This window comes from Ammospiza nelsoni, chromosome 3 (genome assembly GCF_027579445.1).
Source record: "Ammospiza nelsoni isolate bAmmNel1 chromosome 3, bAmmNel1.pri, whole genome shotgun sequence".
Taxonomy (NCBI): domain Eukaryota; kingdom Metazoa; phylum Chordata; class Aves; order Passeriformes; family Passerellidae; genus Ammospiza; species Ammospiza nelsoni.
The window spans coordinates 348,759-365,638 of record NC_080635.1 but is presented as its reverse complement, the minus strand read 5'-3'; the positions used below and the strand labels follow the sequence as shown (position 1 = coordinate 365,638).

The 16,880-nt window shown below is 43.9% G+C and overlaps 1 long non-coding RNA gene across 1 annotated transcript in view; it reads left to right on the top strand.

The window, feature by feature from the left end:
* Nucleotides 1–301: 301 nt before the first annotated feature.
* The window catches only part of LOC132070468 (uncharacterized), a 28,669-nt gene continuing 12,090 nt past the window's right edge, over nt 302–16,880 (top strand). Inside the window, exons 1-2 of the long non-coding RNA XR_009418004.1 lie at nt 302–353; nt 10,494–10,634. This is a non-coding gene — a long non-coding RNA (uncharacterized LOC132070468). The remainder of the gene's footprint in view (nt 354–10,493; nt 10,635–16,880) is intronic.

Sequence of the window (16,880 nt, the reverse complement as noted above, 5' to 3'; positions counted from 1 at the left end):
TGTGCAGAGACATGGGTTTCAGCAGCTGTTTGTTCAGGCTGGCCATTACTGGCTCTGCCTTTTAGCTCCAGTGGGATCTGAGGGTGCAGGCACAGAGTTGCAGAGTCAGTGGTGATTGGGGTGGGGCTGTGCCCAATCACCCCTAACAGGGCACAGGTGAGCAGCACAGGTGAGCAGCGTTGGAGGGAACGAGTGCCAGGGGCACTGACCAACCACAGAGGGGGCACACAGGTGCAGGGCATCAGCGTCAGGGGGTGAAAGGGTGGGTACAGAGGCAGCAGGGCAGATACTGCAGCCTCCTGAGGGGATTGGTGTTACTCTGTGTGGGCAGGCTGCTGAAGCCTTCTGAAGAGGTAAGGTGTTATTCTCTTTGGGTTGGAGCTTTCTGATATTGTAGGGTGATATTCTGTGTGTTGTGGCCATCTCAGCTGTGAAAGAGAGTTCTCAGCACTTCTGAAAGTCAGCCTGCACTACTAAGGTGTCAGAACAGCTATGCAAAACTTGGGTTGCTTTCCAGGCTTGGCTGTATCCAGTGTGCTATGTTCTTGTACACAACACATTATAGGAATAAGAAAATGCATGGTTTAATAAACCTGGTTCAGGCTTGCACCCGTGCTCCTGTGGTGCAGGGAGCCATAAAATTATTTCCCTCTGTTCCAGCTGTATTTCCCACATACCACTGTCCTGTCCCACACCAGGTAAAAATAAAGTCGGGGCTTTGGAGGCTGGCCTTGCTGTGAGAGTGTGATGTGAAGTTTCAGTGCAATCCCCCTGTAGCCCTGTGTTTACACAGCCATGCTGTCCTGGGACAGAGTGGCATGGATTGCAAGCATTCTTGCTGCGAGGAATCCGGCTCTGACAGGAATAGTCGATTCCCAAAGCTCAGCTCTGTCTAGAAAACTGGCTCAGTTATCCAAGATCATGGCAGAGGGCAGACACTCCTCCAGCTTACCATAGTCACCATCAAAAGGAGCTTTCTTTCAGGGGTGTGAGTTCCCAAGCAGAGTGTGTTTTCCCAGGAATGTTTGGTTCAAAGCTGATGGCAGGGTCTCACTGTCGGTGTGAATGGTTTAGGTTGAGTCTGTTCCAAAGGCTCCCAGTGCAGCTTGCGGCAGACACACCTCACCAGAACACACCAGCTCCCTGCACTGGGAAGTAGCTGGCTGAGAACTGTTATGGATTCATCCTGGGTATGGATTCCTGCTGGGAGAGGGCTCTGGCATGTGCACTCTCAGTGCTGGCTTGGCACTGGGCAGCCTCTCCCTGCTGTGGGTCAAACCCTACATTTACAGGTACCCTCAGAGACATTTGCTTTGGGGAAATGACACCACACAAGTAACCAGAAAGCTGCTGACTTTAAATGCTATGTTTTATTGTCAAACCTCCTCTTTCAAAACAAAGACCTTTTGTGATTTCTCTGGTGGAGCGCAGTGCTTTGGTGTGTGAGGGGGGACTGCTGTACATCAGCACACTCCACATTTGGAGTGCTGCCCTTCAGCCATACCCCTGCTGGGGAGAGTTCGCTGTGCTAGAATCACAGTTCAATGAAAATACAGTTCTTCTTAGCAGATGCTCAACCCCTACATAGCAATCACTGCCTGATGTTTGTTTTGCAGTGGTTACTGAGAGCTGTTGAGTCACTGACGTCTTTGTTGAGAGTCTTGGTTTGGGTTTTTTTTTCACATAGTGCCGTTTGATGAAGCCAAAATCTGATTCTCAATGTCTGTTGTTTTTCGTGGGCTTTTAGAGAGCTCCCCTAAAAAGGCAGCATTAACTGGTTAAGGGCCAGTTAGCAAGGCCAGACAGAAACACCAGCAGGGTGTGTGAATTCTGACTGTCGTCTTCACACATGCAGAGGTCAAGAGGCTGTCACAGCATATGCAGATAGCCAGCCCTAAATATTTGCAAAAAGCATGAGTGTATTTTTAGCATGATCCTTGGTAACCCTCTGCTCGTTTTCAAAAATGACTAAGTGAATCAAGATCCTAAATTCCATTGTTTTAATGTGATGTTATGCCAAAATCCTTTGAAAAGGTGGTTTAGGATCCTAATTTGTTTTTCTGCTGCTGGACATGTTAGGCAGTGTGCCTAAGGGAAGAAGAATAGGGCTGAGTCAAGCAATCCGGGTGCAATTTTGAACTATCACAGGGACTTTGTACTGCCTTGTATAAGTCATGCAGAGATTGCTAGAGAAAAGGATGTGAATTTATGGCTGGTGCCCACACGTTCTTTATTAGATTTTTTAAAATCTCCATTTTCCTGTCAGATAAGCCTGAAAGTGCCTCTCTCTCTCTGCTGGTGAATTTTCTGGGTATCTGGCTGCTTGGCCGTCAATGTTAGCTGCAGTTTAAGAACTTGTGACTCAGCTTCCCTGCATGGACAGGGGCTCCCCTCAAAGGCAGGAGGGAGCTGGCTCTCCAAGCTCAGAGCTGGGTTTGCTGGTTTCTCTGAACATTTCTGGAGGAAAACAAACAGCCAGTAACCAGTGTAGTGGGTATGAGATGGTTACTCACAGGGTTCTTCCCATTTCCTACCCTGGAGTCCATAATGTGCATTCTTGTGTCAAGAGCTACCGTTGATGCAGCACCACAATACCACAGATTTAAAAAAGGAAGGAAAAAAATCAATTAGATGCAATTATAATTAAAGTGTACTGACTGCAAGTTTGTTCTGGCTGATTGGACAAGCTGAATGAGAAATTTCTTGATCGTGAAATTTTGTATCATACCACCACATGTACAATCCTTTGTTTACACAGAAACCCCCATATTATGCTCTGTTTATTTTAAAAATCAAGTTCTGTTTTTGCAATATAATGACATGCCAGTAAAACCAAAAGGAGCATTGGCATATTCATTCACTCACAGCCTCCTTTTGTTACCATCTTTCCCCTGGCAAACAAAATAGAAATTCATGCCTTCTAATAGGTTCATTTGTAAACTCAGCGGATGTGGGCAAATGAGGGGCAAGTGAGGCAGCTGCATGACCAGGATTCCTGACTTGTGAAAGCAGATTTTGGCAGTGGCAACCAAGTCTTTGGTTTGTTTTGGTTTGGCTGGTCTCTATTAAGGCCCCTGTTTCCTCCTTGTTCTGGCTGCTGCTGAACTGCTGATGAGTCTGAGAGGGCATCCCAGGGTCATCTGGCTGAGGCTTTGTGGGAGCTTGTGCATCCCAAAAGGGACTGGTCTCAGTGGGCTTTACCTGGTTCCCTTGGACAGGATAACCTGTGAGGCGCTGTTTCCCAGTAACTCCTAGACACTTCTGGGGACTTGCAAACGAAATCTGCTGCAAGCTTTTCCCACTGTGGTTTCCTCTGTCCTTCTGAATTCCGGTCAAGATGTGGTGTCCTTCTCAGATGGCTGCTTGGCTGAGCTGGAGGCTGTGGGGTTGGTGTTTGAGCCAGTGAAACCATATCAGAGCTCTTCCACCCTGATAGGGTTTAGGCTCCTTTGGTGCCAAGGAGGAGCGGGCTAGCAGGTGCTATTTTTAGGAATTGCTGGAGACTTGAAGCTAAGAAGTGTAAGCTCAGCACTCCGGAAAGCCTCCAGCAGGATCCTGTCAAGGGCTGGTAAGCCTGGATCCACCTCCTGTGCTTTCACAAGTGTTGCTCTGAGAAAGATAAATAGTTTTCAACAGACCTGTATTTGTGTGGTGTTGGTTGCTTTAAAGGAAAAAAAAGAAAAATAAATGGCAGAATGACTCTGTCAGACTATAGTGATTGTGTGCTTGCCCAGCTGCAGGTAGTGTGGGCCTTTGCCTTGTGGAACAACCCCACGTTTCAGAGGCTGGCACAATGTCATTGCTGTGTTCAGCAGCCCAGGCTTCTCAGAGTTGCAAAGCACCATCCATTCAAGAGTGGCAAGAGATCATGAGAAAGTTTGTGGGTGTTTACAGGAATTTGCAAATTTCCCATTCATTTGCTATGAGGTACTCACATGGGCTGGCATTTCCTGACCCAAAAAAAAAAAAAAAAACCAAAACAAAAAAAAAGGATGGGGGTGCTGGGAGGGAAGAAAAGCACTTGTCCTACACCAATCATGTGCTGATACAGCACCACTCAGGGGTGCAGGAGGTACAGAAGGGCTCTGAGAGGGTCCCTGTGGATAAAGGGTAATGGACAGATGCTGGTGTTCCTGCAGCCAGGCCAGGCTGGGATCTCAGGGTGTGCATGGACTGGATTGCTGTGCAGGAGGTGCTCTGTGGCACTGGCTGCTCTTGGATGCCCAGGCTGCATTCACAGCTCCCAAGTTCAAGCCTCAGCATGCTGCACACCCACAGATTCCCACAGCCTGGGCCTGCAAAATGTGCCCTCTGTCAGAAACCTCCCAGCCCTCGTGCGCTTTTTTTCCCACCACTGCAATGAGCAGCTTTGTTCTGAACAGAAGATGGAACATAGCTAATTTTCCCACTGTGACCTGGCCCCTCATGTGCTAAACTTGGAGTGAACAAGTATTACGTGATCCCACCCTCTTGATCCTCATTTGCAGTGGGACACTCATGGCAATGGCACCTCTAAATTTTCTGGAAATTATTTTAGCCTTTTGCCTGCCTGCCTCTGTTGTTCTTGTGAAAACAGGCACAGATTTTGCTCATTGCTCCTGGAGGAGTATCTTCACAAGAATAACTCAATTAGTACAAACAACAACAAAAATTTTACACCTATTCTCTCTTCTTTACTCACCTCTGCTAGTTTAATATTCCTGAATATAACAGAGCATGTATTTAGTGATTCGTCACAAACCACAAATCTTTAATAACTTAGTTATTTGGGAACGTCAATTAATGTTCACCAAGGTCCTTTTTAGTGAAATACAGGCCCATTGCTCTAAAGAACTGGAAACCTTTGTAAAGGGAGTAGAAAAAGGCTGGCGTGTGAAAGGGAAATAGTCAAGGAGAAGTGGCCAGAGCTGCAGAAATAATGACAGAAAACATCCAAGTGTTATTTGTGAAGCTCTGCTGCTCTGTGTCCCTTTCATGGGGCTTTGCTCACATGTTTAGCATGGTGGAGGTTGTTCTTTGCAAAGCACAGCTTCTGCTCAGCTGAAGGGCATGTACAGTCCATACAGGACACCTCTGGTGGTAACAACCAGACGTGTGTGCTGGGATTCATGAGGTATTACAGCAGCACTCAGACTTGCTCCAAATCAGGAAAGAATCCTTGGATAGTTTATCCACAGCAAATAACTCAGCAAGCCTGTCCCCGGTGCCCTCCTGCTCTGTGCAGACTTTGCACACAGCAGTTCTCTCTGTGGAAAGAGCCCACCAGTGAAGGCCCCCCATTCTTTCCCAGTGGAGACCACCAAGCCTTCTGTTGCCACGACTCCTCCAGGCCCATTGTTCCCCACTTCCTTTCTCGTATAATAATTCTGACTTCCATGACCTTTCTGTCTGCCCCTCCAACATGGATCTTAGAGCACCTACCACAGAAACAAAACTGAATCCCAATGATTATTGGTCTTCATTCCTTTCACCCTAGATGGAGTTGCATTTTCCTTTCACTCCATTTCCGTTTAGACTTTCTTTTCCAATTCCTTTAAACTGTCTGGCTCGGCTGCCCACTTTGCAAAGGCCTCTTGTGCTCTTTACTGTGTTTTTCTCACACCCTTCTGAAAGCCACAGGGTCAAAACAATGCTTCTAATCTTGTTTGAAATCCCATGTGTACTTTGTTTAGTTATGGTTTTGTGCCAGGTTTTTTTTGACTGATTTTTTTCTTGTAAGTGGGGGTTGCAGTTTCTTCTCAGGGGTTGAAATTCTGGATTCATAGAAATCAATATAAAGCTTCAGTCAGACCAGGATTATGTCGAGAATCCTGAAAGAAGGAAGATTGTTATTGCTTCTTGTTCCCACATTTCTAGAGTTCTAGTAGACTGTATAGAATTTTGAGAAATAGGAAAAGCATTCTAGGTAAGAGTATAGATAAGAGCAAAATTTCTTTTAGCCTGTTTCAGAAGCTTGGGTTTGAAATTTTTTTTCAGATGTGTTGAACCACAGTGGATTTTTTCCCTTAGCTTTAAATAGTACATTTGTTTTTTCTGCCATTCTGCCGTCCTTATTTATATTGAGTGTGTTCCAAACCCCTGTGAAGTTAGTGGAAACACTCTGACTGAACCCAGTGAACTCACCTCAGAGTTTCCCCTCCACCTGAAGTCAGAGGGAAATCAGGAAGGCTGCCTGTGCCATGGGAGACTGACGGTTTCAGGAGAGAGGGAAGCGTGCCGTTATCCTGTGCTCTTTTCCTCATCCGAGGGAATACTGCTTTATGAGGATGTAACAGGACTCTGCTTGTGCTCCAGTGCCTACACCAGCCCTCAGTCTTACACTTTGCGCTAATGGCAGGTATTAAATCCATTCTTGTAAAATAGCTAAAGGTGATAAAAGATCAAATACATTAAATTATATTCATTTTTACTCTTTTGGGCTTCAGTCACCTTTTGCTGCTTTTTTAAGCATTTTTTGCTTAAAAAGTAAATCCATCTGGAATAGGTAGGTTATAGTCATGTTTACACCTCCCTCTGAACCATGTAGGAGAAAAATTAAGAGGTGATGCTTTGAGTTCAGGCAGAGGCATGAAATGGTGGTGGGGAGCCAGCTGATTATTTTTTTCTATATACCGTGAAATTCTTATTTTGGACACTTGGCAAAAATTGTATAGTGGAAAAGTAAGCATCGCCATTGTGAGCTGTCTCTAAACATGGCCAAGAACAGGTGAGAAATTATATAATAAAAAAAGGCAGCAGTACTTTGACAAGATGATTCTTTTGCAACAGGAAACTCATTCCTAACTGGAGCTGTGCATGAGACACCAGGCACTCCAGGCTGAATTTGTGGCACTAACTGTGCCCTGGGGGGTTGCTGACCAGTGAGGAGGAGCAGCAGAACAAACAATAAAGCATTTTTATTAGCCTTGAAGTCAGACCAGTGGGAATTTTCCAGAGAAGGGCCTACCCTAGCTCTCTTTCATGAACTAACTTCCTCCAAACGATTTGATAACAAGGGAAATGACAGCAATCAGAAGGAGGGGACGGGGCAGGGGGCAGAAAACCCTACTGTCTGTTAATTACATGGATGCTCTGGAGCTGTCAAAATGTGGCATTCCTGTCAACCCGTGGCTGTCAGTGGCTGTGGGTGTCTTGTCTCCATGTCAGGAAGCTGCACTGCTCCTTGGACCTGAGCTGGATTGTGCCAATGACGTGCTGTGGAGTGTTCTGGGTTGGGAGGGACCTCAGACACTCCATGGTGCCACCTTCACCTTCCACCAGACCAGGCTGCTGAAAGCTTCATCCAGCTGGGACTGGAACACCCCAGGGATGTTCCAGTTCCATCCACAGCTTCTCTGGGCTGTTCCAGTGTCTCACAGCAGAGGATTTACTCCTAGTACCTAACTTAACCCTACTTCTGCCAGTTTAGAGCCATCCCCCCTGCCCTGCCACCTCATCACGATGATCATTGCAGCCAAAGGTCCCAGACAGGGCAAAGGCACTGTGCAAATGGCACTGAGAGACAGATCTCAACAGAGGAAATGCTCTGAGTTATTATTACTGGTGTCTGATATTCTCACTGGACTGTGTCTGCTGCTGCCAGGTCAGAGTGCTTTTGTTTGCAGCAGCATCCCAGTCATCCCAGGTGTGAGGGATGCTGCCCTCTGGTTCAAGCTCTGACTATTTTAATCTAACAGAAATAAAGATCAGGGATCTCCCAGAATGGTTCTGGCTGATACGTACCAGCACTTCTAGAAAGTTCTTTGAGTTAGGCTTTTCTTCTAGTGTCTTACTCTGGTCTGCTGTAAAAGATAAAGATTGATTTCAATGGGAAATAGATAAACACCTTCAAAGATGTGACTTCAATGAGAAATAGACACATAAGTACCTTTAAAGATTTGATTGAATGCTGGATCCATTCTGCACTGAAATAACAGCATGCTCTGAATTGATTCTGCTGAGCATACTCAGATCCTTTTAAACTAATGCTGCAGCCAAAGCTTTAGGCACTGCAGAAATGTGACTCTAAACCAGGGTTCTGAAGGTCACCTGGCTTTTATGATTGTCTTTCACTGAAGGTGAAACTACGCTTCTTTTTTGTTTCTAACCAAAGGCAAGAACTTCTCAAGTACTTAAAAGTAGCATCAATGGTTCAACAAAACTTTTACTGCAACTGCAGTAAAAGTTAATTCAGACTTGAATTTTGAGAGGTTTTCTTGTATATCAAAGCCAAGAGACTTAGCTTATGGGTACCTCTGTATAATTTCTTGACATTGGGCTTTTAGGATGACCATCAGAATTTCAAACCAGTAAAGTTAATCTAACTGTACACTATTCTCTCTTCAGTCTTTGCATGCTTAAAATAACCCAAAATTATTTCTGACTAAATATACTAGTAAAGAAACTGGAAATACCACAGCTGATGAAATGAGGACAGGTTGGGCCAACTTTTTTTTCTCTCCTTATAACTGCCAGTTATTGACTTCCTTTTTGTCAAGGTCACCAGAAAGCTATGGAAAACTTTATCCCAGAATATTGGGTTTACTGGCATTTCTTGAAGAAAAAGCGTAAAATACGTGAAGAACTTGCAGAGTCTCTGCCCTGGAGTCTCTTTACACGAAACTATTTTTGTGATTAGATGCTGGAGCAGGCTGCTCTACAATCTTTCCACTGCTATTAACTGTAAATAACTTCCAGCCTTGCATTAACCCCTTCAGCTCCTGACAAGCCAAGCTGTTCTCTATCTGCCAGGCCTAATGAGAGAAACAGATGAGCTGGGAATTTGAAGCAGGGTCTAAGGCAGGGCTCTTTTTTTCTTGGGACTGTGTTTATGAACTCTTCTGTAACTTTCTCATTCCTGACTCCCCTTAGAGAGTGCAAATATTTTTATCGGGTTGAACATTTTTGGGAAATACATCCATGGTCATGTCTGGATCTTGGTCTTGTGCCTGCTGAAGCAAATGACAACGTTCTTGCTGGCCTTTGGGAAATGGCTGTGTGCTCTGCAGGCATTGACCTGAAAAGACTTTAGGATCTCTTTGATAGGCCCAAGCTGGAAATGTAGCTCTAAACTCAGTTCCTAATTCTGTGTCGTTGTCCAAGGACCTCAGATATGAGTGGAGCCTGTAAATGCTAAAATAAAAAATGCTGATAGGAATACAAATATGAACACATGTTAAGGAGGAAGGCAGCTCTTTTGGAGCAAATCTTGAGAGGCAAATTCTCTAGCCCTGTGTATTCCCTTCTGGAATGTCCATGTGATGCCAAGATCATGTCTCAGTCCTGACTCCTAAATGCTCTGCCATGGCTTAGCTGCAGATGGAATCTGGCTGAGAATTTTCAGATGCCTTTGTGCGCACTAAAGACAATGGAAGCACAGGGGGAAAGTCCACGCTTCAGAGCTGGTGATGGCTTGGGCTCTAACATTCCAGGATTAAAGATGCTGCCATCCTATGAATCGTGTGTACCTGTCAGGCTGCAGCTGGGCTGGGCTGTGCTGTAAATGCTCCAGTCACTCATACAAAGCTGAGGAGTGACCCTGTCGTGGCTTTGGGGGATGCAGGCTTCCTTCCCTGTGCAGGGCAGGTTTCCACCTCTGCCTCTTTATCCACGGCAGTGTTATGATGTCTCCTATGAAACACAGAAATCTCACATTAAGAACTCTCATCAGAGAAATACACTATGAAGTGGATTAACTGAAGATAAATCTTATGCCACATATTATGGATGAGGAAAGTTTTATACTTACTCTCACTTTGCCACAAAAGAGGGGGAAAGACCATTAAAAAATTCTTGCACTGAAAACATTCCCAGGCACTCATGAGTTGTTTTTTTTTTTCCTCTTTTAATGGGAATTATGCCACAGAGGCACTGGCTTATGAAGTTCATTAGGTTTTAAAAATATGTTTCAGCCTCTTGGTCAGAGAAAATTAAAAATTGGCAGGAGGTCACGTGGGAAAATTCTGGCAGAGCTGAGAAGTGGCTCCAGTCTCCCCATGGTCCTTGGAAAAGGATTCTGGCTTTTCTCTTTCCTTCTGGGTGTTGGACAAAGTCCTCCAATCCAGCATCTGCCAGCAGAATATCACCACCGGCTTGAATGAAAATTAGGTTGTGTATCAAAATGATGAGTGGATGTGTTATCACAAATTATCTAACGGTACACAACTGCCCTGGCTGGAATTCTGGTCCTTACAGTTTTCCACAGCACTTTTTATTCTCATTCAGGCCATGAGCCTCTGTAGTGAGCATTCTTCTCGATTTTGCAACCCAGGAGCAGCCTTGGCTTTGTGGTTTTTCTTTCCAAAACCAAACCTGTCAGCTTTCTGTCTCAACCACGAGGGGAGAACTGAGGCCTCTCAAGGCCGTGCTCTGTGCTTCTGCCAGTTACTCCCCTCCCATGGTGTTCCTACCCTCAAAAATCATCATGATGTCCAAAATAACTTGTCTTCATCAAAAGCTGTGATCAAAAAGAAATATTACTAAATCTATATTTTTACTGCTTGACTTTTTTTCAGGACTCCACTCCATGGGCTTCAGATCACTACCTGGGAAACTGCTATGGTTAGAGCTACAATAGGCTGATGGATAAATAAATCTTCTTTCCCATCTTCTTTGCTTAATCTGGGATTCCCAAAGGCATTCACACATCAGAGAAGGTAAGAGCAAAGCTTTTTCTATTTTTCCATTCTGTGTTTTCATCCCAGAGCTTGGCTGTGCTGCTTCTAAGGATGAGCCTGTATTGTTTTGGGACCCAGTCAGACTGGGGGTTCTGAAATGGAAATTGTTGTTTGTGCTGAGCCCCACACAGCAGAGCAGATCCCATTACAGGTTTGGGGCTGGGTCACAGGGAAAACAACAGGTGCTTGAAATGTGCAGAAAGAGGGGGGAGATCAAAGGAGAAGAACTGGGAAAGGTTTAGGCTGGGCAGAGCAGGGGAGGCTCAGCCTGGCCATCTGGTCCAATGCAGATGTGATGTTTTGCCTGTCTGTCTTCTGTGGAGGCATAGAAAGGAACAAACAGTGAGAAAAAAAATAATTAAAAGTGTGGTGATGGTGGCTTTCAGATTGAGAACTACAAGGTTGTATTATTGGTGCAGAAACTTTGGCTATGTATGGAGCCCAGAACTGTTGTAATTTTGCTCTCATAAGCAAGGCATCCGTGTATCCAAATGAAGTGTCTAGGAGAAAATCTTTTCCAGATTAAGCTAGAAGACTAACATTTGGTGCTGGAAACATACACTTCTCTGCTATGGTTTCTTCCTGATGAGTTTGCAAATCTCCCCTGGATTGTTAATTCACCCTTTCCATTTAAAATTTGAAAGGCAAAATGTTTTCTTTTACCATTTTGTTGATGTGTGCATGTCAGGGTGAAAAAGGGGGAAGGAGGAAGCAAGGGATGGAGATGGGCTCTTGTGCCTTGCTTTAAGGTCGTGTGTTAAGCATAATCCCTTCGAATTCATCTGTAGAAACTGTGTCAGCATCCACAGGGGGCTGCGGTGTCTGAACAAGACTGCTCAATTTGTTTTTGATTAAGCGCAATTATTTATTGTGAGACATGCAGTACAGGTAATGCCATCTGAGTCTGGCAGGGAAGGTGTGTGTTATGATTTGGGTCTGCTGTTTCTCTCTGTCTTGTCTTAAAGTTATCTCCATCACCCAGTTTTTTTGACAAAAAAGGAATGTGTTTTTGGGATGCAACTTAAAAAGCATTATTTATCCTGATCCAAAGAACAGCAAAAAGAGCAACCTTGAAAGGTTTCTATAATGGAAATGAAACAATCAACACAGAAATATGAGGAAGAAATTACACCCATTAAATACATCTAGACTGATGAATGATATGATGGCTGCCTATTCAAGTTGGAAATTTTACACATGATTGAAGCTTTATTTAGTCTAATGAAATGTGCTTCCTGAATGCTGCATCTGAGTGACGGCGTGACCTAGAGCACAAAAGAAAGTATTATGTGATTAGACTGAGATCATTCTCATTTAAAGTCATTGTGATATAATTTTACGTTTTTAATCAGCAGCATATACTTTTGTGTCCATGGCCTCTTTTATTGCAAATACCTTCTCAGGTCTTGTCCTTCCACAGGCTTGTTTGAAGCCCAGCACAGATTAACAGCAAAGGGGTTTGGAGTTCATTGATCCTTTTTGGGCTTTTTTAATCCCCCCAAAGTAGTGAATGGTGGGAGGGGAGGAAGCTGATCTTTCAGAATAGGCTCATCTTGTGCTGAATTTTTCCTGAGTTCCATAGGACACTTTTTGCATTTTAGCTTGAAATCCATCTTAAATACCTTGTTTGGCCCATGAAAATATTGATGGTGTTGTCCTTTAAATCAGTGAAATTACAGTTATTGGTGGAGCAGCTGATGCTAGAGAGATTCCCCTCAACATCTTGGCTCTGGCAGCTGGCATTTCACGAGGGCTATGCCATTTTACTGATTTACATCTCTGGAAGTTTGGACCTACATCCTCTACAGCACACATTTCTGACCCCACCTCACCTTTATGAGCTGGGTCTTCACTTTGAAGCTGTTTTGTGTACCAGGCTGGAAGGCAACTCCTCACACAGAAATCCAGTGTTTGGATTAAAAGCTATTAAGTCACGTTGGACTCGAGCAAAACTTAACGTGGTTCATAATACAATTTTATGAGCTATTGAGATTTCTGGCACCATAAAATGAGTTTGTTAATGGGTTTCAGCAGTTGTTACTTAAAGCGATGTTAAAAAGTAATGAAGGGGGAAAGTGAATGTGAAGGGTGAAGCTCTTCTCAAGCCTGCAGTTCTGTCCTTTTCCTGAGCATTAGCAGGGGTAAGCAGGCATTAAACAGGTTCAGAGTGCTGCCTTTGTGTGCAAGAGCTCACTGCAGACCCCATATTTTCAGATGAATATGAACTTGCTGACCACAATCCTGACTTTTAGCTTGTTAGTGAGGTTGACTGATGAACACCCAGGACCAGACAGATAAGCCAGGCCCTTAATCTACCTACTGTATGTGTTCAGTCAGACTAAAGCTTTATCAATCATTTCCAACTGCATTTCTAGGGCATATTGTATAGCTTCCCATTACCATAAATCACTGAATTTGGAGCCAGTAGCAATTTAACCATCTCATTGGTGAGGCATCTGAAGGTGCCCACGTACCTGTAAGTACCTTAATTTGTGCCTGTATGGAAAATTCATAATTCCCTAGCACATTTTCTGGTTTTATTGCAGCCTGTAGTTGAAATTTGGGAGGGCAAAAGAAAAAAGTCAGGAACAGCCTTTCAATAACAGTTTTTAAAAGATTTCAATTTGAAATTTGGTATAATTTTCTTAGATCACTTTTTAACTCACTGCATAGATATCTTCTTGATCTGGCTTGCATTTCCTGCTTCAGTGAAAAGGATAAAGTTTAAAAAGGGTATTATAAATGCATGTGCCAATTGCAGAATAATATCTAATGCTGAGAGAAAAAAATATATTTTCCCAAAGGAGACTTCCCCATTTTTTGCCTGTCATATTATTTTTTAATTCTGTTTTTACACATATAGTTGTGTAGGCTAATCGTGTATTTCATGAAAGTAAGGCAGCCTTCTACAGGTAGGGAGGGCCACCTTGCCTGATCATTTTTTGGTCTATTTACAGAATTTAGGCTTCAGATGTGCTCAGATCATTTTTGTTCTGTTTCAGTTATTGTCTGGCTTAAAATTCAAGGCATGAGGTCCAACATTCCAAAATCTCATGTTAGCATTCCAAATCTCATGTTAGCACTCTGGATTATGACAAACTCAGGTACTTCCAGCCATGAGAGATTTGACTCCTTTTGGAGCCTTGCTAAGATGGTCACAACTGCAGGCATAGACAAACTGTCCAGCCACTGTTTCCCAGGAATAAATTGAATATCATGGCTTAATTTCTAGAAGCCTTCATATTTGTCATCAGAATTTAGTTTTTGTTGTTTGTAGCTATTTTTGTACCTTTTTCTCCTTGGTGGCCCTGGTGAGTGTACATTGGTTTGGAATGTGAGAAGCTGGTGCAGCCTATTTGAAGTCATGCAACAATCGCTTAAGTTAGAGCTTATCAAACCCAAGGTTTTTTCATTTTTTCCCCCTCAAATTACATTGTGTGGTCTATTAAGCATCATTTTCTGATAACTGATGAGGCCTGAGTGCATTCCCTGCCGTATAGGGCTGGCCTAGGTTTGGGTCAGGCTTTGTGCATTATAAACCTGTCAACAGATCCTGTTTTCAGCTGCGGTGCAGCGCTGAAGGGCAGCAAGGAGGAGACATGATAAAGTCTTTGGGACAAATTACACATCACAAATTAATTATATGTAATGCTTGGCATAACAGACACGAATTTGGGGCAGGACCATAATGCTTGTTTTTACTGCCAGCAATTATCATGTGCTTTAAGTCATGTCTTGGATGAGGAGCGGCTCTCGTGGCGTTACGGTAAATGCGCTCAGCGTGAGCGAGCACACACCTACGGGTTTGGCTCTGCCTGAGGCCATGGAGTGCTTGACTGTGGACACACTTCAGGTGCCTTCAGAGAAACCTGGTTCCCATGCTGACTGCAGGAACGAGGGGAGCTGTTTCCCTGGGTTTCCATGAGCTTCTGGGCTGGGGCCCAGAGCCTGATCTCATCTTTGCCTCAAGGAGATTTCTGACAACATGCAGGCTTGGGCATCCCAGGGATGCCAGCGTGCTTGTAAAGGGCCACAGCCAGGCCCTTTATTTACAACTAAATGACTTCCCCAACGTGTTCTGGGGAGCTTTAGGCAGCTAGCGGTTTGTTTCACCTACTTAACATCACACTGACAAGAGCAGAGTCCCCGTCCTTTGACAGACAACAGATCAGCTGGTTACAAGTGTTGATCAGCTGGATAAAAGCACAGGGTGAGACTACGCTAGGACTGAAGTCTGGGGTTTGTGGACTGTGGGAAAATTAGTTTTACAGACTTTTGGGTCTCCTCTGCTGAAATGCAGCTCCTGATCACTGTAATTTTGGATGATGCTTAAATGGTTTCTCGGACTATGCAAACCACAGGCTGTCCCAAGCTTTGCCAAAGAGTGAAGAGCGGCTGAGAGGCTATGCTTCTGCACAGCATGTTTCTGAGATTTGTCAGCTCTGTCACACTCCTCAGACCTGGGGGAAGGAAGGCAAAGGGGTTTCCAGAGATATTCTGTTCATAATTATGAGGAAACTCACAGCCACACCACATAAAAACCTTCTAATGGTTCTTGCACTGGCACACGAATGGTAGTGAGGAGGATGTAGTTTAAAAATACAACACAGACTTTTTTTCTTATAAAACATTTCAGGAAATCCTGCATTTTAGTGGGAATCTCTCACCTCTGAAGAATGCTGCATTTGAAGAATTTATAATGCTCTATTATCTCTGGGCCTAATTTGCAATATACTCATGTAAAGTGAAATTCAGTCTGCAAAGATACTTCTTTCTGAGCCTTCTTATTGCATACCTATGTAAATAATCTTATGCAAGTACAGACAATAATTACGGCTTAAGGCTATATATATAACAAGCAGGGAATTCCTCATACATTTAAATACATATTTTAGAAGCAAACATGGATCTGGTTTCAAAATCCAGAGTGGATTGACACCAGTTTACATCATCAGTATCTGGCCTTTCAAAATTCAGAGAACCCATTAAAAATAAGACTTGTGGTGGGGGGAGGCTGGAGTTGTATCATATAGCAAGCGAACACAGGAATGGCTGGCAGGAGAACACTATGCTGCAGATGAGCTGGATGGGGGACAGATTTGCACTGTTGTAAAACACATGGGAAAAGTCCCTTCTGTTTATTTCTTTTTTTCACCTCCTTATTAATTTACCGCAACCACAAGCCATGTGTTCCAGTTCCTGTCTGGGAAAGAGGCTGGGGAGGCTGTGCTGTGACTTGGGCCAAGCAGGGATCTGAGAGCAGCCAGAAAACCCCAAGAAAGCCTGAACTGCTCATAAAAGAGCCGAGCAGAATTGCTTGTAAGGCCCTCAGCACTGGGACGAGGCCACTCTGGTCGTGCTGTGCTCCCTGTTCCGTGTTTGCAGCTGTAAGGAAGGACACCAGCTACAGGTCACCTGCACAAAATGCCTTCAGTGAAAGCTTATGCCTTGGAATTGATTCATGGTGCACCCAAAAGTCTGTTTGGTGCTAGCAGAGCTGTGGCTTGTGTGAAATATCCCAACATACTTTGGAAGGAGTTGTTGTGCTTCGTGTAGGTAATATTGAAAACAGGAGAACTCCTGCTTTAGCTCCTCCTTTCCTTTCTTGCTCTCCAGGTGAGGGAAGCGTGTTGCTGTTTTTTATGCAGCACAGATTATTTCCTCTGACACATAAAGGATCTGTGACAGGCTTGAGGCTCCCTCAGGTTCTTCCTCTTTACAGCCACTCCTGTAAGATCAAGCCTCTCACCTGCCCTCAAATGAAACCTTGCAGTATCCTAGACAGGCATGGAGATATGTTTATGGTCTGGATATTATAGAGTAAAATCTATAAACTATCGGTTTAGCAGGCTTAAAATCAATATATTGCTTTTTATGTGGCTTACCTGTGATAAAGATGTGATGAGTAAAGTTCAGTCCTCACCTGAGCACTCTCCCTGTGGCTGTAGAAGGCTGAGCATGATAAATGTTAGAACAGAGCCAGGTAAGGGGAAATGTATCTGGGAATTAGTGTAATCTTACCTATTGCTGCTGGTGAGACAGCAATGAAATTACTTCTCACTGATAAGATTGATAAGAGTTGTTGATGCATGGCTTTAAACTTCTGTTGTAAGTTAAAATATCTACTTTTTATCCCGTGTTTACGTTAAACTTCAGTATTTTTATCTTCCTTTTTTTAATTAACTCTAGCCTTTTTTATCCTTTTTTTTTCTTTTGAGTGCCTAT